Below are 21,687 nucleotides of genomic sequence, written 5' to 3' on the forward strand. Positions count from 1 at the left end.
CTAATATATGCATTGTCGTTTACTCTTAGACATGATGAATGACAATGAATCTGAAAAATTTATGTACAAACAAAAGCATTTAACACTTATCTTGAAGATATAAAGTAAGAATAAATATTAAAATTTTACTGTTTCCTTCTATTTTAAATTTCTGTGGAAACTGAATGCAGAAAACCCTCTGCCAGGAAGATTAAAATTGTAAACTGTGTTATAGTTAAAGAGAGGCAAGGTAGAAATGTTATCTAGGGACAGCAGCTGGCTGTGGTCCTGAGTCCTGTTCTCAGCTTTGCAGATCCAGAGAACCAATGTACCAGAAGACAGAATTCAGGAAAATTGAATTATACACTCTTTCAGGAATTTTGGTAAGATACACGCAGGCACACACACACACACACACACACACACAGGCGCATGGAATGTACTCCACCCTGACAATTTATTCAGCAATAGCTACGCTAATTTAATTTTTAAAGGCCAGATATTTGAGGCATAAAAACTAATTTATTAACATTTTATAAGCAACAACATTAAATACATATATTGAAATGCTTGAGAATCCATAACTTCTTATCTGTCTTTAGCACACAGTAGGAGAGGGGTGGGGATTGAGGCCGTGGAAAGAAAGAGACACAAGACAGAAAAACAGATTCCTGAACAAGAATCTCTTTTTCTGCCAATGTCAACAGGGGACTGATGACCTTCATGTTTCCACAGCTTGATGCATTTTGTAGGGAACAAGTAACAGAGCGGCTGCCCAATAACTGAGTAAACAAACAAACAAACCAAGCAGCTTTCGGCAATATTTACCATCCTGTTCAGATCTGCTATTGAGGAATTTCCAGGAATTTGCCGCCGATATACATGAATTCGCACACCGATGGTACTGAATTAGTCCTCCCAAGGGAGTTTTTCTCTCCCAGGCCTCCACCTAAGGGTTCCACAAAGTTCCTGGGTGCAATGCAGTACATTCTTCTCAAGAATGCATTTTATCTGTTTTAATTATCTTACACACAAATATACTCAAGATGTTAAAAAAAAAATTCCCAAAGTAAAAAAAAAAAAATAGAAAGACAAAGAGAATGAATGCTTTTTTTATATAAATATAGATAGCAAATCTAGATATTTTATGTATTCTTTGAAATTACAGAAATATTTGAACGAGCATGATATATGTATATATGTATATACGTGATTCTTTTTTAAAATTTTTTTAATGTTTACTTTTTTTTTTTTTTTGAGAGAGACAGAGTGCAATCAGGGGAGGGGCAGAGAGAGAGGGAGACACAGAATCCGAAGCAGGCTCCAGGCTCCTAGCTGTCAGCACAGAGCTCAACACGAGGCTTGATCTCAAAAAAACATGACATCATGACCTGAGCTGAAATCAAGAGTTGGATGTTTAACCTGCTGAGCCATCCAGGGGCCCCTACATGATTCTTATTTCGTAAATTTAATTTTAGATTATTTTCTTTTTAAGTTCTTTATGTGGGCAAAGTTGAGGACCATAGTCACAGAATGTCAGCCAACTGGTGAAGTTATATGAAAGAACTTGAAAAAAATAATGTTTATTTATTGTTGAGAGAGACACAGACAGAAGAGACAGAGCAAGGGTTGGGGAGGGACAGAAAGAGAGAGACAGAATCTGAAGCAAGCTCCAGGTTTAGAGCCTGATGTGGGTCTCAGACTCAAGGATGGTGAGATCATGACCTGAGGCGAAGTCAGACACTTAACCAACTGAGCCACCCAAGCACCCCGGGAAGCACTTTTTAAAAACTAAATCTATTTCAGGAAGTTCTTTCCCTTACCTCTAAGTAATCTATGCAATTTTGGCATAAGCTAATAGTCTTAAAAGTAAAGAGTTATATTTAATTTTAAAAAGAAAATATATATGTATGGGTGAGGTTTTCTTCAAGGGTGTCTGAAGAATTATTTGATTTGTTGCTGATACACCTGACTTTTTTCAATATATTTAATTCCATTGATATCCCAAACTCTAAGATCTTCACAAAAAGTGTTTATAATTAAATCAACAATGTATAGATCATGTATTCAGTTAGAGTACAAATTAACTAGTATTTTATATAGAAACACAAGAATATATGTTTAGAAATGAGGAAATTATGGTTGTTTCTTTCTTTACTTTGATTATACAATGCAAAGGCTTTAAAATTTTAAGTGGTAACTTAAAAAGACTGGGATGAAATACGTGAAGCCATTGAACTATACCGGGTTTCATGCTTTAAAAAATAATACACACTTAGGTGGCAAAAATGAGTCCGAATTAAATGGGCATTGCATAATACTATTCATAGCACAAGTATGAAATGCAAAGATAATGGAATTGGGAAAGAATAATAGAAATTAATTAAACGAATAAAAAAAAAAAAGAAACCCTTTGCATCCATTTTTAAATTCTCTAAGACTTGCACTTTAAATTGTATATTTGAGAAGTTTTGAATTACTGAATTTACTTACTTTGTAACACAGAAGAACAATTCAAAGGTAGAAGGACAAGCACACATCTTCAAGAAGCTCATTGCTTTTCATGAGAGGTAGGAATTCTGTAACTAACATCATAGTTCAAAAGAAATGGTTCCCCGTTAGGGTAAAGTTCTTGCCATGGTAAATGTTCTTTGTACTTCCACAAAAATAAATAAATAAGTAAATAAATAAATAAGTAAATAAGTAAATAAATAAGAGAAGGTTTGTAACTTTCCAAAAGGAGAATACAAACAAGAGGTAAGTGAAAAATGATTTCAAAATTTCGAGTTGACACATGACCTTTCGTTTCTCCTGTTGACCTCGGCACGGAGATGCTCTCCTTAGCATGCTCTCTAAATCAGGATCCTGATCGGCTCTCAGAACATGAGTTACTAGGTTGTGGCAGTGACTCTAATGATAACTTACCGCAGAGCAAGGCCAATACTTTTCCACAAGTTAAGAGAACTTTGGCGGTCTTCAAATCTTTCTGTTAAATTGGTATTCCTATCCCTTGGTGTGGTATACTTACTAATGACAGAAGAGTCAATAACATATGCACAAATACTATAAATGCTGACTTCAAATGATGTTAAAGATAGTATTAAAATTGATTTTAAGGAAAACAATAAAAGCTAATCCACATGAAGTTGAACTTCACTTCTTATAAGTAGCATTATTTATGGAACAAAAACTGTTACTAAACCTAATGTTTATCTCTTCTTTAGAGAAAACAGAGTTGAATTCACTTTTTGATGTTCTAAGTCTAATGTTTGGCTAATGTTTGTAACATTCTTTATCCAGGATTCTTTTACATAGGGGCACCTGGGTGGTTCAGAGGGTTAAGTGTCCAACTTCAGCTCAGGTCATGATCTCATGGTTCACGGCTGATAGCACAGAGCCTGCTGGGGATTCTGTCTCTCCCTCTCTCTGCCCCTCCCCCGCTCATGCTCTGTCTCTCCCTGTGTCTCAAAAATAAATAAAAGTTAAAAAAAAAAAGAAAGATTCTGTTCCATAGGATTTTTTTCGTTTTTCAAGAAAAAAGAACCCTAAAATTTAATCTAATTTAAATATACTACGTGAAAAAAAGATTAGCAAATGTACTTAATAAAACAGTAACATAACTGGATTTATTTTTAACCTGTGACTCAGCTCTTAGCATCTAAGTAAATGGTCCCAACTCTGTCTCTTCTTCCTCCCAGGGAAGTGTATGTTATAAACAGCCAGCGCTACTCATATCTCAACATCGCGCATCATTTAAATCTCTCCTCAATTTTGCTCACTTTTGAAATGCCATTGCTGAGTATGCCTCTGATCTCTTGGCACAATTTCACATAAAATCTATCATTGGTTCTATGATTATACCTCCTGTTCTTGAAAAACACCTTTCCCTGTGAAATCGTGCTATTCAGTTCTATTGCATTCTTTCCTTCCTCTTGTCTTCAAGGACCTCTCATCTGTGGAATAGTCAAGCGCAATCCCTGCACACAACCACATGAGTGAAACTTCCATGGTCTCTCTGCTCCTTGCACGCCACATTCCAGTGAAATCCCCTTCTGATCTCTACCTATCGTCATGCTTGGGACTTTTCCATCACAACAAAGGTACTAACTTCTATATCCTGCTGTGGTTTTCCTGGTGTCGATCTTGTTTCACCATAGCTTATTCTCTGTCAGAGAAATTCTTTGGAAACACAGTTCAGGTCTTTTCCATTTCTGCTCAAAATACCCTCATGGCTTCCCATCACACCAAGAATATAATCCCGTGTCCTTCCCAGGGACCACAAGCCATGTTGGGTAGTGCTTGGCTACGTCTGCAGATCTCCATGTCTCACATTTCCCAGTGTAGGACGCTAGCAGCACAGGCTTCCTTGCTGTCTCTCATGACACTCAGCATTCCTCTGTCCCTGGGCCAGAGCACTCGCTGATCCCTTGGCCTGAAATTCTCTTGCTTTGTTCTGTAGTTTCTTTTGGTCTCTGCTCAAATATCACCCCTTAGAGAGGTCTCTAAATTAGCATTCCAGGGCTCCTGCTACTCCTCTCCTTAATCGGCTTTATTTTCTTCTTAGCATTTCTTACTACGTAACATTGTATGCTTATTTGTATGTGTGTTTCTTGTACCATTTGAAGGTACAATAAGCCTCCGTGGGGACAAGGGCTTTATTTGTTTGGTTCCCTCGTCTACCTTGAGCAATGAACCTAGCTAGAATGAATAAAAAATGTCAATCCAAAAAGAAAAAGAAGAAAGAGGAGAAAGAGGCAGAGGTGGTGGAGGACGAGGAGGCGATGAGAAAAGGAAAGAATATTGTTTTCTGGAAACACTTCCTCTTCTTCCAGCTTGGGTGTATAGCTATTTCTCCAAGGCCATTTTTTTTTTTTTTATCCACACCAGATCATCAGTATAGAAGTCTGTCACAGTCATAGTTCCTTTCGTATGCAGCTCAGTTAATGATGTACAAATCATTCGGTGGCGTTGACATAAATACTTGTATAGTCTCCTTGTCCTGTGTTCAAGGCACAAAAAACATTTGATTACCTTGACCTGGCTGTATAAATGTGGGAAAGGAACAATCTACGGATTTCTTTTAAAGACAGAATCATGGGGGCGCCTGGGTGGCGCCGTCGGTTGAGCGTCCGACTTCAGCCAGGTCACGATCTCGCGGTCTGTGAGTTCGAGCCCCGCGTCGGGCTCTGGGCTGATGGCTCGGAGCCTGGAGCCTGTTTCCGATTCTGTGTCTTCCTCTCTCTCTGCCCCTCGCCCGTTCATGCTCTGTCTCTCTCTGTCCCAAAAATAAATAAAAACGTTGAAAAAAAAAATAAAGACAGAATCATGTACAAGATTGTATGGGTGGGAAGGAAAGAGTAAGAAGAGTGGGTGGTCCAGGAGCTTGAAGGACATCAACATATAACAGCTGCTAAAGAGGCAGAAGGGAAAAAGTGGAAAGATGTCGGTGTCAGTGATGATTCCAAGAAGGGAGAGTGAACAACGACAAAAGCTGCTGAGAGGTCAAGTCAGATGTGGCCTGGAAAAGGTCTGTTGGATTCAGTGACATAAGTATTATTGGTGTCCTCAGGAAGGAGCCCTTTCAGGAAAGGGCAAGAGAAGAAACCAGAATGGATTGGGTAACCAGCGAGCGACAGGTGCCAAAACCAAGACATTAAGTGCCGTGTCAGGAGAAAGGCTAATTTACAGGATCCCAATCAGAAGTGGATTTATTGGCTTTGAATAAAAGGAGTGATACCTCCCATGGTATAAGCTGAGAAGAGAGGCTTCGTACAGCTCTAAGGAGACTTGGAGATCTTCTCGCTAAACAATGGAGTTCCGGTGCACTGGTTTTAATTTTCAAGGAAAAGGGAGTCACTTCTGCTGAGGGTAAGGAGGAAGATGCCTGAAACTGGCAGTGGGGTCCCCGTCTAGGAGAGAATGAGCAAGTCGTGTATTGGTCATAGAAAGAGAAAAGACCAGTTGACCAGAGCTTCAAGAAGGACTGCAAGGCAGAGGGGACAGCCCATGTCTTCTGTCCATCTTCACTGCCACTAGTCTAGCTCGAGCTTCCGTAGGTAGCCCGAACTACAGCAAGAGACTCACTGTCTCCCTGTTCACTCTATGACCCCTTGCTAACTTATTCTACTCGATATGGTCAGAGACATATGTGCAAAACACAAATCTGATACTCATGTTACTCTATGTCCAAAAAACTCAGTGGCTTCCTATCCTTATTCAGATACAGACCAAAATCTTTAACACACATAGTGTGATCATAAAATGTATCACCCAGTGAGGAGCCTTTCAAGATTGATTAGCGAGCACTATTCATAATTATGCTGAGGAAGTTAGTGTAAACCAGGATAGCCCTGGGCAAAATGGGATTGAGTATCACCCTATACATTAATTATTTTTTAACGTTTATTTATTTTTGAGACAGAGAGAGACAGAGCATGAACAGGGGGAGGGTCAGAGAGAGAGGGAGACACCGAATCGGAAACAGGCTCCAGGCTCTGAGCGGTCCGCACAGAGCCCGACACGGGGTTCAAACTCATGGAGCTCGAGATCGTGACCTGAGCCAAAGTCAGACACTTAACCAACTGAGCCACCCAGGCACCCCAGTATCACCCTATGCATTAGATCTTACTTGGTTTTTCTGCTTTATACATCTCCGCGCTTCCTTCCTATCACATTGTCCCAAGCTTTCTCCTATCCAGATAAATGATTCTTTTTGTTTTTCTTATATGCCCGCTTCCTTCCTACTACAGGCATCCACGCTTGCTATTCCATCCACAAGAAACACAACCTTTTCCCCATTCGTTGCTGTGGAAACACACCACAGAGTCAGTGTTTTTTTAAAAAAGACTTTGTCCCGTAGCTGCAGCGATGGAAGGTACAAATGAGTCCCTGTCCAGGGATCGGCCTGCCAGTGCTTAGTACCCTGAGCCCATAGAAATGACAGGCTTTCTGGAACGTGTAAACTTAACAGGATTTCCCACATTTTCTCTGTGGCCAGCAGGGGAGCACACGCCCCACAACGCTCAGTAAGCAAAAGTGAGAAATTCTGATAATATACTGAAAAAGCCATCGTGTTTGTCCCCTAAAATCTTTAAGTTTATCGGAGTTATAAATGGGACGAGGGAATAAAATACTGGAGATCTTCAAAAGGGTGATATTATTTTTCTGAGACAGTAAACCACTGAGGATGTGTTTGTTCGTTGAGATTACTTAACTATCAAAATACATGATGTAAAGTTCAACCAATTACGGGGGGTCTGATTTCCTCATCGCTTTCACAGCTCATTGTTCGGATTCCGGCTCAAAGGCCGGTTGCCATTTCCTCCAGAAAGACTTCTGTAAGGATTGTTCTATATTTTTTGTCCACTTTCACCTTAGCAGGAAATTTTTCATTGTAATTCAACTTTAAGTTTGATACACATTAATCCTAATCTTTCAATGGAACTTTTTCTTTCTTTTTTTTTTTTAACGTTTATTTATTTTTGAGACAGAGAGAGACAGAGCATGAATGGGGGAGGGGCAGAGAGAGAGGGAGACACAGAACTGGAAGCAGGCTCCAGGCTTTGAGCCATCAGCCCAGAGCCTGACGCGGGGCTCGAACTCACGGTCTGTGAGATCGTGACCTGAGCTGAAGTCGGACGCTCAACCGACTGAGCCACCCAGGCGCCCCTCAATGGAACTTTTTCTCCTGAACCAGAACATAAACTCCGTGAGTACCGGTACTCTTGTTAACTCGTATGTACCGAATGCTTACCACAGGGCCTGGCACATAATAGGAGGTCTATTAAGACCTGTTGAATGAATGAACAAACATGAAGATATGCTTAGGAAAATCATTTTACATAATGATTTTATATAATCACCATCCATAGTGTCATTCTAGAGTTTACTTTATGATTTCATAAGAAAATTATAAAAGGAGATGACCTTTTTTTCTTTTCTGCAACCATGACTTTTATATCCCCCCCCCCAAAAGGAATTGTAATACTCATCAAATGCATAACTCCTTGCCCCTCTCATTCTTGAATCACTTCTCCCGGGGAACTTCAGCTGCCATGTTGTTAAGCAAATCAAGCCCCCTTGTGGAGAAGTTCATGCAATGGGGAGCTGAGACCTCCTGCCATTATCCATTTTAGGGACTGAAACTTGACATGGCCAACGGCCATGTGGGTGAGCCTACCCAAAAGCGGCCCCTCTGGCCCTCTTCAAGTCCTTAGAAGACTATCAGCCCTGGCCCACCGTAATGGCATTGTAAAAACGCTGTCTTGAGCAAGTTTTGGGGTCCTAGCTAGAAGCCAATCTGTCCCTTTCTCAAGCAGCCCATTATGTCTACATCTCAACTACCCCCCTATCTAAATCTCACTCACTGCAACACTATACACCTACCTTAAATACATCAGAACCAGGTACCAGAAAACCAGGGACAGCCCGGATGCCCACAACCCAGTGAAATAACTTAAACTGGCCAATCTTGCTAAACCTGCCTCACTCATCCCTTCCCTCGAAAAGCACAGTGAAGGCCCTCACCCTCAGTTCTTTCTCCTTCAGCCCTGGGACTCACCTTCCCTGAGTGGCCCTGCACGGCACACTGTGTTCTCCCCAGGAAGCTGGGAGTAACAAAAATCCAAAACCCTTTCCAGTTCCTCTCTCTGGATCTGAGCTGGGCCCCACCATGCCTCATGCAACCTAATGCAGTTAAAACACAGCCATGGTGACTGCACCTCTTGAGAAAGCCTGGCTGGAACCATCTCGTCAAACTGTTCCCAGTTATTAATCCTCAGAAATTGTCTAAGAAAAGAATTGTTTGTTTTCAGCTGCCAAGTTTTGGGATAATTTGTTAGGCAGCAGTGGATAACAATATCCAAACTAACGTTTTTCAAAATTGGCCTGCTATTTGGGCTTTGCCCCCGTCTCTGTTCAACCGGATTCCATTTCCCTAAAGGCAAATTTTCCCCAATCTCTCTCTATCTCATATGTGTTCTCCAGAAAGAGAAATATATCTGGCAAGAGAATTATGCTTCTAATTCAGATAAAATTTTATAAATGATATCTTTGGAAATGATTCATCCATACATGTGCTTCGCAGATTTTTATATAATCAAAACATTTTGCCATAATTTGATTTCACCATAGTGCAATTCAATAAGAGTTAACTGAGTGAAAAGTGCCTGCCTAAAATTCTGGCTGGAACAGATGGGAATACAAAAAAAAAAAAAAAAAAAAAAAAAAAAAAAAAAAAAAAAGCAGAAGAAGAAGAAGGAGAAAGAAAAAATACACAATTTCTGGTCTCAAGGACATTATAGTTTAATCAGCTAGTTCTCAAACTTTATTGGGAAACTTGATAAAAATGCAAATTCTCACACCCCACCAAGATTCTGATCCAAAAAGAATGTCTTAATGGACACAGAAATCTAGGTTTTTAAAAGGTTTCTGAAAGAATGTTGGTACAAATGTAGACCACATAATTCCTTGAAATACCGCTTTATTTTAAGAAGCATATTAGGATAGTTTTTTTTTTCTTTTTTGGGGAGTTAATTTAATATCAGCAGGAACGAATCTAAAATATGTACCTTAGGATTTAAAGAGAAATCACATCTTCAACGAAGCCCTGACAAGGCTGCAGACGTGCACGAAGAAGCCCGAATTCCGATCTGGTTGTGCTTGCTCTTTCCCCTCACAGGCCCTCGGCTGCTTTACCTGTAAAATGAGGGGAGTGGATTAGCTGTGTCCTTAAAATCTCCTCAGTCTTTAAAATTAGATAAATCCAGACAGCAAGTTGCCAGAAACCGGGTACTATTTTTGTCCCATTATCCTAAGATACGATGATTTTCTATCCTGAATTTTTCTTCCTCAGTTTTTATTTTATTTTATTTTTTTAACGTTTGTTTATTTTTGAGACAGAGACAGGGCATGAACGGGGGAGGGTCAGAGAGAGAGGGGGACACAGAATCCGAAGCAGGCTCCAGGCTCTGAGCTGTCAGCACAGAGCCCGACGCGGGGCTCGAACTCACGGACCGCGAGATCATGACCTGAGCCGAATTCGGACGCTCAGTTTTTTTAATACAGGCATTACCTCAGAGATACGGAGGGTTTGAGTCCAGACCACCTCGAGAAAGCAAGTATCTTGGTAAAGGGAATCAAGTGAATTTGTTTGGTGTCTCAGTGCGTATAAGCTTCCAGTATACTGTAGTCTACCCAGTGTGCAAAGCATGATGTCTAAAAAATTGCGTGCATGCCTTAAGTAAAAAATACTGCATTACTACCAAATGCTAAACATCACCTGTGCTTTCAGAGAGTCGTAATCTTTTCACTGATGGAGGGTCCAGCCCCTCACGGCTGCTGACTCAGGGTAGCGGTGGCGGAAGTTGGGGATGGCCGTGGCAATTTCTTAAAATAAGACGACAGCGGCTTTTGCCCCGTTGACTGGCCCTCCCTTTTATGAAAATGTCTCTGCCACCTGCAATGCTGAGAGCATTTTACCCCCAGTAGGACTTAGACAATTGGGGTCGACCCTCTCGAACCCTGGCTCTGCTTCATCAACTAAGTTTTTAGAATATTCTAAATCCTCTGTTGCCATTTCAACAAACTTCACACAGTCGGAGCCGATTCCATCCCAAGAAACGACTTTTGTTGTTCATCCATGAGAAGCAACGTCCTCATCTGTCCAAGCTTTGTCCTGAGCTCACAGCAATTCGGTCCCATCGGCAGGCTCCTCCCTGGATTCTCTTGCTGTTTCCAACACATCCGAAGTTACTTTCTCCGCCAAGTCGTGACCCTTAAGTTTGCACCAAATGCAGTATTCGTGAAGCACAATAAAGCCAAGAGTAACGAAATTAGGTATGCTTGTCTACAAAAGCGAGTTAACCGTCCATCATTCACAGGAGCATTAGAAGCATTAAATGAGACGCATTACGTACGATTGCTTTTTAGCCGCAAAGAGCTTTCCCTGCCTCATCCCCAGAGCTCTGTACTAAGGGCTGCCTGTTTCTTCTCAGTTAAGCTTCCCAACTGTCCTTTGCAGTTAGAAAATTTCCCACCCCATTTTTAAAGGTGAGGGCATATAGTCAGAGAAGTTACATAACCAGCCCAATGTCTCACAACAATCTACAACAGAGACTTGGAGCGTGGATTCAAACCCAGGACCACATCACTCAAAAGTCGAGGCATGTAAACAAGCTAGCTAACGTGCAACTAGTTGGTTTGGGAGGAAGGCTGTGACCGGGAGAGAATCACTCTTTACCCTAGTTTTTCGGTGATAATAATCACTTGCTGTACGGACGAAGAACACCGGATTTCTGATTTCCTCTCAGCCTCTGAATCTTCATTTCTAGCACAGGGAATTTTCGAGTGCCTTTGGTGCTTCTTGTCATCAAGGACTTAGAGGAAAACACTGTTCTATCCATCTCTCTCTCTCTCTCTCTGTCTTTTTTTTTTTTTTTAATGTTTAAAATGATTACTAATAAGAGACATGATTTTTATCTTGCTTTTTTGGGTTTGACCGAATCAACTGATAAAAAGGTCTGGCCCAGGGTGAGGCCTGGGTCCACGGCCTGGCCCTGTTCTTTCCTCCTGAGCCTTCTCAGTGGCCTGTGTTGCGGCCAGCTGCCGGAAAACGGCTCGGTCTCATCCCCAAAGGTCCCCAGATAAATAGCTGAGCTGCCACATTCGTGGTGTTTGAATTCCCTCATTGTCTATAGGAAATCTCTGGCTAGCTGTGCTGGAAAGTCTGGAAACAGGTCAGCAAGAGAGGATCCAGAATTCCTTTCTGCAGTAGTCAGCCAGCTTGCCTGGTGCCTGGCTGGACTCCAGGTATTCTAACAGAAGGGGTGCAGCTCTGAAAAAAATGCAAACATCCTAGAGATTTCTCACAACGTTTAGATTTTTATCCATTTTCTCAGTTCCCGAGTCACTCCTAATCCTTCCATCCTCATCAGTGCAAATGTGCTTTTGAAAATAAGAGGCAGTGAGATATGGAGTATCCTTCAAAGATATTTAAACCTTATGAAGTAATGCTCCAAATACAGAAAACAACTGAAGCAATGATTCGTAAGTACGATGCCTTTTCATTATGCCTTTTCTGTCCATAAGGTTAGATAAGCTCCATTTGGCTGGTAATTTTTTTTTTTTTCCCCATAGAGGTTTCCCAACGAGTTCCTGGCATGGTACATTTTGGAGCACTTAGTGAATGTTTATTGAATAGGTGAAGAAAGAAGTATCACGCATTTCTGCAGATATAAGTATTCTTATTTGAATACATCACCAATCTTTGTTCCAGACCGAGAGAGGTTGTAATAGTAGATAATTTAATAGAAAGAATGGCACTTTTCTCTCCAGTATTAAAATGAAAGTGGAATTCCTGGGATAGAATTGGTCTAACAAAGATAAAAATCAGGAAATTAATTTTCAGTGCGTCCAGCTTCTAAATCAAAAGTCAAAACCTTCCATTTTATGATCTGAATTCATCTTGCAGTCCTATTTTATTTGGCCTTCGCGGTGTTTTCAAAAAAAAAAAAAAAAATGAAGCCATTAAAAAATCAGTTTATTTCATATCATAACCCAGATTTCTGGCTTTCTTTGCAAAAATCAGACTATCTGGCTATATGGGGCCCCAAATTCCACACGACAGCAGTCAACTTGCTCTCTGCACCCACGTACATTACCCAGCGAGACCCTGTGGTACCACCGTCAGTGTTTAGGTTGTTTAGAGGGTGATACAATACACGCTCAAGAAGTGCCATTGTTCTCGTTAACATCAGCACGTCAACATCATCTTCCCTGTTATGATAAGCACGTATCCACTCTGCATAGGCGTATGGCTGGGGACTTCTGCCGTAAATACTATAATACCATTCTCCCTCCTCGCTCCTTTCTCTGTAGTGTTGTCCAATAGAACTTTCTGCAGCAAAGGGAGTGCTCTAATCTGTGCTATTCAGCATTACAGCCACTAATCACAAGTGTTGCTGAATTAAGAAACCAAATTTTTCGTTTTATTTAGCCTTGATGAATTTTAATGTAAGTAACACAGGGGGTGACTGGCTACCGAGGACAACGCGGCTCTCTAACTTCACTCCCATTTGCCTTTTATCCTCAGTCAAACTGCTCTCTGGCTCTGAAACCAATTTATGCTCTATTATGAGTGGCTGGCAATATTTTAAAAAGGTTATCTCTCTAAGGGTAATTTGCCTGTTTTGCATGATCAAAATGACATTTAAAAATATGAATCCCTTGCATCCCCCTTCCCCACCATAATTCGAAGGTGGGATTTCACATTGTGTATTTTTAGGGAGCATTCCTAGGTGATTTTTATGACCAGACAGATTTAATAAATCCTACCAAAGAAATAATTTTCAAAGAGTGCTAAGAAAGAGGAGTCAGCCTGCATTATGCAGCGTGTGGACATTTTTGAAGCGCGTATATGCCAACCTCCTACCCTACCTTCTGCTATTCCCACCCCCACCTCAACTTCTAGCACCTCTCTTACCCACCATTAAACCCACTGCATTCCTTATGCCTCTCGGGGAAAGCATGGCCCTCTGACATACCGTTCTACTGTAGCTACTTCTCAGATATGAGCCAACTCTGTTCTCTGATGATGATTGATACCCCAAACCCACAATAACCATAACCATGCCGTGCAATCAGCTTTTCTTCCCAGAGACGTTGAACTCGGATTTCAAAACGGATGATTTCTTTCTGCCTGATGGCGGAATCAAGGCAATATAAACTGGTGCTAAGGGGTGGCCGCATTTAGCCCAGTCCCCATGACAGACCTGGTAAGGCTGATCTTCAAAAGTTGAAGAATGAAGCAAAGGCTCAAAAGCGAAGAGAGGACTCTGCTGGCCTTGGATGGGTGGAGCTTGGAGATGTCCTTTCTAGTGGCTTTCCAGTGAGAACGCCTACTGGGGAATATGGGGGCTGGATCTGACAAGGTGACAGCTAGGAGGGAAGGTTACTGGATGACATTACAGAAGAACAGACTGTCTTCTGCCCACAGCTAAACTCTCACTCTTTTCTGGGGAATTTGTAAAGAATTACAAGTTGGCCACCCAAGGACCCAGGACAAACTTCTCTGCTACCTTTCATTTAATCAGTGTGCCCCCAAAAGGGGCAACATGAGTTTCACTCTTCCCAGGCTGTCTTAATTTTTTTCTCTCTTCTCCATCTTCTGCATTTTATTTACCTCACACTCTCGGGCGTGAACAAACAATTAGCAAGTTAAAAAATCAAGCTAGGTGCAGAACAGCTCCCCACATGTCTCCGGGCTGTTACACAACACTAACTCCTACCCCTAGTTAGGCCCTGTGCTTCTGTCAGCCTGGGGATGTGGCCATCACAACCCAACTAAAGCCTCAGAGACATGGCCCCCAGGTGTGTGGAGAGGAAAAGAAGGAGAAGCCTCGTCTCAGAACAGTGACTCAGATTTGGGGTGCGCCTCGGGAGCATTTGAAAAGTGCAGATCACAGGGTCACACACCCAGAGATTTTTAACCCATAGACTGGGACAGATTTGAAAGATTGGCATTTTATTTAAAAAAAAAAATTTTTTTAATGTTTATTTATTTTTGAGACAGAGACAGAGCATGAACGGGGGAGGGTCAGAGAGAGAGGGAGGCACAGAATCTGAAGGAGGCTCCAGGCTCTGAGCTGTTAGCACAGAGCCCGATGTGGGGCTCGAACTCACGGACCGTGAGATCATGACCTGAGCCGAAGTCGGACGCTTAACCGACTGAGCCACCCAGGCGCCCCGAAAGATTGGCATTTTAAACAACACCCTGATCTTTCTGATCTTGGGAGGTTCAAGAATTTTAATCTGCAGTCACTATCTTATAGGACAAAGTTCAGATAATAATAAAGGTGCCTGGGGTATGCACGTACATGTGTAGGTATGCCTGTGTGTGAAGGGATGAGAGTTTTCATCAGAAGAGCATTTCTCCTAACCATAAAGTCACATCTTCCCCTTATTGTTTAGTAGCAACTGACTAATTGCCAGTTGTGCCTGGAAGTCCGCCCAGGCTTTTATTCGAGGTGACGTAGCTGGGCTTAGGGTGTTTTTGGTCAAACAAAGAGAAACAGACGCGTATCTGGTAAACAGAAAGGCATGTGTGAACCAACTGGGTAACAGCTGGCTTTGGAACCACTGCCAAAAGGTGATAGAAAGTCCAGGGGATACTTCAAGACTCGATTTGAACAACCACCAAAAACACGCACATACTTTTTAGAGTCAGTAGGCCAGGACAAGCTTTCTCAAATTCAGCAGTATCGACATTCTGGGCTGGCTAACCCTTCGGGGTTAGGTGCAGGGGTGTTCTGTGCATTGTAGGATGTCTAACAGCATCCCTGGCCTCTACGCTCTGGATGCCAGCAGTCCTGCATCCCCCAGCTGGGACATCAAAAATTTCTCCAGACGTTGCCAAATTAGCTCCAGTGAGAACCACCAGTATGAGACCGGGGTGCGGAGGGGTGGGGGGATGGGGGAGGTGAAGAGGGTGGGGGTCCGGGGGCAGGGGACACAGGGAGAGAGGAATAGCCCCATTTTGGGCTCCCCTTGTAAGTTTCACCTTGCTTAAAATTTTTCTTTTCACAGTGAAAGAGAAAGTGCATGTTTGCAGATGCAGTAGCAAGGAAGCTTCCCATTTCTGAATACGGGGTTTTAGTGGACTTATGGGGAAACTTCTTTCCTCAGAATTTGGCTGTGGTATTTTTAAATTTTTATAAATCCAGTTACTGTCATGCAGACCCTTGTACAGCCGGATAAACAAACTCAGGGCACACTCAGCCACATCTTCATTAGCAACTCTGCAGGCAAATTCCCTGTCATTTTGAGACGTTTTGTATTCAAAGCGATTGCAGAAAGATTATTTCTAGATTCTACTGCCTGCTTTAAATCTCTGGTTTTGTCTTTATTATTGGTGCGGCCTATTACCGCTGGCCAATTGTGCAATAAAATTTGCAGCTTAAGTTTGGTGTCTGTTTCTGCACAATCGCAGCTGCTATCTCCCCAAACTCTGGGGAAAACACTCGTTCTCACAGTGTTCATGGATCAATATAATATACATCTGGCCTTGGTAAGTGGTTCAGGAAATCTGCGTCTGAGCTCTCACAGCCAAAACCATCTCAAGGAAGGGTTATGCTAAAGAAAATTAACAAAGTCACCCCCAGATTCAAAAGTCTGCTCTCTGCACAAGACCATACACTGGGGATCTGGGTGTGGCCAGTTGCTGAATGCACAGCAATTAGTTCTTACGTATCTTTGCCCCAATTATTAAGAGTCCACCAGAATAATAGATGATGAACAAGTAAGATTTCAGCTGAGGGACTTTATGTAGTGTCTTGGCTTGTTTTATGGCTTGCGTTTTATCTATCTGTAAGGCGATGCAGTATTCACCTTATGTTCTAAGGCTCAGAACTTGGAATTTACCTATCTTAAGACATGAAATTCTTGCAGAAATTCTCCTTAAAATGTTGGCCAACTTCCCAGTTGTAGTTTTCATTTGAATTAAGTCACCCCAAGACAAAGCTCCAACTATGATTGTGCGGTAGCAAGCTTCTCAGCACAGCTGGAGAAAAAGAGTTTCTGATTCTGCTCAGCATTCAGCAGCCCACCTTAGACATTTATGACTTTTTCCTCTTCTGCCATATAATGAGGGTGATAATTCATGTTCGACGTTCAACACACACTCAAGATAAAGTGCTGGGCTCTGGGATAGGTGATGAGAATTAAAAAAAAAAAAAAAGAAAAGAAAAGAAAGAAAAGAAAAGAAGGAAAAGAAGGAAGGAGGGTAGGTGGGCAGGCAGGCTCCCGCCTGGGGGAATCTAGTCCAGAAAGCATCATCTCTGCTGTAAGTAGGGTGGCTGGGGATAGGGCTGGAAGATATTCAAATAAAGCAAACACATTTTCATAAATTCTTTGAAATCCCAAGCGAAAGCTCGTGTAGATTTAAGAACTTGTATATAGGGGGAAATTCAAGCGATAGATTGTACTGTTCTCCACTTATATTAAAATAAGATACGGCTCTAGGATTCTGAATTTAACAGCTGTTGGCATATGTGTCTCTTGCCACACTCATAAAAGTTTTTAATGTGCAATAACATAACATATAGCTCATCCCTTGTATGGTTGAATGCATTATTCATAATTAACTAACTTTGTACCTTCTCCACATGTGGAAGAAGCAGCAATAGTTATCCATTTTTAGTTCCCAGGAAATAAGACTCTATTTATTTTTCATAGTGCCACTTACCTACCACCCTTTCTGCCAATGATTTGAATTGTTTCGCAGTAGCTCTTATTTATTGCAACGCATGCACAACATGGGGGATGATGCCTGTTCAAAGCAAATTAGCCTGAAAGTTTGTTGGAAAATACTGAGAAGTTAGGTGCATCCTGCTTCACTGCCGATGCATGGGGTGGGGGGGGGGGGACCAAAAGACCACACTGTACCTGAATGCTTTCTTCTGTAAAATGAAAATGATCACATTAAGGTGGATAAACCTGAAAAAGCACCGGATGGAAGTTAGAACGTTAGAACATTTGCCTGGCAGATTTTAGAGCTCATAATGATGATTCTCCATGAGTCACTGTGCCCTAGCATCACGGGGGGACTTTGGATCTACAGAACGAAAGAACCCCATCCACACATTTTGCCCTAGGAAATGGTCTGCAGTTTTATGCACTACATCGCATTTGGCAACGCTAACTCCCAGGCAGTTTCCAAAGCTCCCTTTCACGGCCAATTACAGGGATCTCTGCATTTAGGATCCTCTTTTCCCCATCTCGTACTCTCTCCCATAAATGAGGCTGGAAGCCACTGTGGGTCACATAGGGGACCATCCCGACCTTTGCAAGAAGTTCTGTTCTTAGAGTTCAGAGGAGAATCCTTGTTTCCGGATGAACCTCAGTGGCAGAGACAATGCTCTATGGGAGCCCAGCTTTTAAAGGTTTGACTCATTTCAAGCACAGATGCAGTGCTCACAGAAGGAATTGAGAGACTGCTGATGACCTGAAGAACTTTGAATACAGCACAGGAGTCCGGTGAAATATTAGGCACAAAACAAACGATCTAAGGGCTGGAAATAGATACAAATCATAGAGTGCCGGAGTAATTTATTCTAACTAGGGAAACCTAAGAGGTGTTCCCAGAGGAATTTAAGCATCTGAGCTAAGACAAGGATGATAAAAGAACTCCAGTAGTCAGAAAAATGTCAACTGGTCTCTGGGGTTAGCTGGGCAAGAGGACACCACGGAGAAAGGAATGAGGTAAGCATAGTTAGGGGGTTGCTAAAGCCAAAGCAAATTTGGCCTTTTGGAGTGGGGTAGAGTTCCCAAGAGGGCAAAATTGGAGAGTGATGAGGTAAAGGCACATTTCATCTTCAAGATAAATTATTTTTGAAATTTATTCTGCTAGTAATGGTCTACCATTTAGTTGTACCAAGAAGTGATCTAAGCAAGGGACACATTTTTAAATGGACACGTCTGTCCGTTTTACCAAAATGGAATGGAGTTGGAGGAAAGTGAAGGTATCATCAACCCCCAGCTGGGGGTTGGGCTTGTTCATTTGTGAGGCTTGGTCCTTCACTGGATTCCGATGATTACTATGTTATTTGTACAGTTTAGGTCAGACCCTGGGTTGGCTCAGGCCCAGGTGTAACCTCAGATAGCTGTGAGAAATTCTGTATGTCAAGTGCAACAGAATTCGCAGCTCTAGGACGTCCTGGAATCGCACACAGGTGTCATACGAAATGAGGCACACTCTCTTCTGCTTGATTTTCGGTTTTCATTTCTTTAATGAGAAAGAGATTCGTTCCACTTGTTTGTCCCACACCGTCTCATATTTATACTGCCGGATAAATGATTTCAATCGATAAAACCGATTAGCCTTTTTGTTTTCCTCCGATCTTTAGCATCTGTGCTCCCGAAGTCATTCTCGTATTAATCTGGCGTATTGATTTTGCTTTTCTAAATGACAGCAACCTCAGGCTGGCTGCCTCTCATTCCTTCCCACCTCAGTCACTGCTCTTCCTAAGGCTAATTCCTGACATCCTACAGCGTTGTCCCGCCGGTCCCGCTTCTCCTAGGTCATTTGTAATCCTGCCCAGAAAGTCCTGTCTCCCTCCCACCCGCAGCCCGGTTACAGCAGTCCTCCCCCCGAAAACCAGAGGGTAAATATCAGCAGGACCCAGTCAGCACGGCGAGGTCTTCAGACACTTGCGCTTCTAAATGTCCCCCTCCTCGGCTCAGATTGCCCGCCGCAGCCGGGAATTCTCTCCCCCGGAGAACCCACCGACTCGGCGAAGGGTACCGGGGATGGGGCGTTCAGCTCCGCCCAGGCCCCGCCCCCGCCCCCGCCCCAGCCTTGTTCCCGCCACGCCCCCCGCCCCGCTGACTCGGTCGCCATCTCCTCCCGACGGCTCCACTGGCTCTAAGGCCCCGCCTCCGTCCCGTTCCCGCCCCGCCCCCGGCTCCCGTCGCAGTTCCTCGCCCGCCCCGGTCCCGAGGCCCCGCCTCCGGCCCCGCCTCCGTCTCGCTCCCGCCCCGCCCAGCGCTCGCCTCCCCTTCGCACGCCCTCGCCGGGCCTGAGGCCCCGCCCCGACCCCGCCCCCGTCTCGCTCCCGCCCCGCCCCCGGCCCGCGTCGCCGTCTCTCGCCTTCCCCGGGCCGCGCGGCCGGAGCTGGCACGGAGGAACGGCGGCCGCGGCTGCATCGCGGCCTGGGGACGCCGGCGCTCCGCTGAACTCGGGGTCCGCGAGAGTGCCCGTCGCGCGTGGATCTGCCTTCCGCGGTGCGGGGCTGCCCGGAGCGTCCGGCGTTCCCCGAGGGCGGGCGTGTCCTCGCGGCGCTGGGCGGGGGACCAGCGCGGGGCCGCAGCCTGTTGGAGCGCGGGGGGCCCCGTGCCCGCGGCGCGAGGAGCCCTGCGGGGGACGGCGCGGCCGGGCCCCCTGTGCGGAGCAGTTTTCTCGAACTCTCCACCTCCTCGTTGGGGCCCAGCGCTGCCGGGAGACCCCGTCCACATCCGCCGAAGGTAAGCGGACTTGGCCATTTAAGGGTCGCTTATCCCCAGACCACAGCCAGAGGTCGAGGGTGGGGAGCGGAGGGTGGGGGCGGGCGGCACGTTGGTAGGAGGCGAATGAAAAATATGCAACAGGCGGGGCGGTTCAGGAAACTCTAGCGTTAATGTTTCCTACGGAGAGGAGACTTGTCCAAGACTGAAACTTGCTTCGGTTCTTCCAAAGCCGAGCGGGGCAGAGGCGAAGCTGCACCTTAAGTCTGGGTGCGAGCTCCCTCTCGTGGCCTCTTGAAAGGATGGAAGGCGAGGCTACAGGTGCGATTGGAGCAGGACTGCCGTTCTTGCTCCCACTCACGGGCATATGATTTCTCCTTGGAGAAACGTGATCTCTTGGTAGTTTCCCATACAAAGGCACCTTTTGATCCCGTCAAAGCTACCCCCTCAACCGGAGCCAAAAAGGTCCTTTCAACTTTCGCTTTTTGTCCAGGGACAAAGTCCCTTGTCACCCAAAGGACAAGAATGATTGCAGGACTCATCTTTGTGTTAACTGCACTTGAATTAAAACGTGTCCAATGAGTATAGCAAGCCACGGCTAAAATACTGCAGGAAAGTTACATCCCGTAGGTGCTTGTCACCTGCCACCATTCATTGTTAGCCTAATACGTGCATTTAAAAGTATAAGGAGGGGGGAGAAAAGAATCACTTGAGCTGAGATTGGATTCAAGGACAGATTTTATGGCTTTGCTACAATTTCTGTCAAGGGGTTGTAGAACATTTAAATCATCAGTTCATGTCCACTCCTAGCCTATCTGTAGCCTCAGAGCATTTTTTTTTTTGTGTTTTTCCCCCAGAAAGGAGTGTCATGAAAAAGGAGCAGAAAAGAACCGTCACTCTCGGTGAAAGGGGAGTTTTCTTTCCCAGTTGGTGGTTACTTCATGATTGGAAAAGAAGCACCTAGGTGGCTGAAGCGGTTAGATTTTTATAATTGTACGGATGAAGCTGATAAAAGAAGATATGAGAATACTTTCTCTGGGTCATAATAGGCGATGAGCAAGCCTGAACAGGACAGATTTGAAATGAGGGCAGAAAGTTTGAGTTTTTCAAAGCCAAGTGGGACTTTGCACACTTGTTGAGGATGTTCTTTTCCCAAAAATGGAAGAAGAAAAAAATCTCAAAGCAAAAGTGTAAAAAGCGGAAGGGATAACAACCAAGTCGACTCCAAGAATTTCAGTAGTTCATCGACTCCTTTGGGCAAACACCCCTCACCCGCATCGTACGCGTGGGTGATGGGATCACTAGTGTTGGTTTCCCATCCTAGGAACGACTTCTTGATTTGGATTTCAGAGTGATTATTCTTTTTTTTTTTTTTTCCCCCTACAATGTGTGTTTTGACTCCTCATGTTAGATTTACGGAAAGGAAGTAAATCCTGAATTCATGGTATGTTTGACTATACCACTGCTTGGTGTGCGATATGGAAACATTAGAGGTTGTAACATTCCTTGAAGTTGTATTGGAAGCAGAGCTCTGCCAGGCAGACAGATAGTGTATGTTTTCTCTTCTTGGCAACCCTGCTTGCTTTGAATGAACCGAATGTCAGCTGGATGTCACAGCGTATATGATTTACAGTCTTTGTTTTTTCGGGGCCTTAAATGTATGTTTTATACTAAGCAGATGGGAAACACATTGAGCACTGTGTGTGACCTGTA

The 21,687-nt window shown here is 43.7% G+C and overlaps 1 long non-coding RNA gene across 1 annotated transcript; it reads left to right on the forward strand.

Annotated features, from left to right (window-relative positions):
* Window positions 1–11,763: 11,763 nt before the first annotated feature.
* LOC121032617 (uncharacterized) lies at window positions 11,764–12,484 on the forward strand. The gene is made up of 2 exons (XR_005791389.1): window positions 11,764–12,024; window positions 12,115–12,484. It is a non-coding gene; the product is annotated as an uncharacterized LOC121032617 (long non-coding RNA).
* The last annotated feature ends 9,203 nt before the right edge of the window (window positions 12,485–21,687 follow it).

The sequence above is a fragment of the Herpailurus yagouaroundi genome, unplaced genomic scaffold (assembly GCF_014898765.1).
Source record: "Herpailurus yagouaroundi ecotype Mexico unplaced genomic scaffold, PumYag 142, whole genome shotgun sequence".
NCBI classification, from domain to species: Eukaryota; Metazoa; Chordata; class Mammalia; order Carnivora; family Felidae; genus Herpailurus; species Herpailurus yagouaroundi.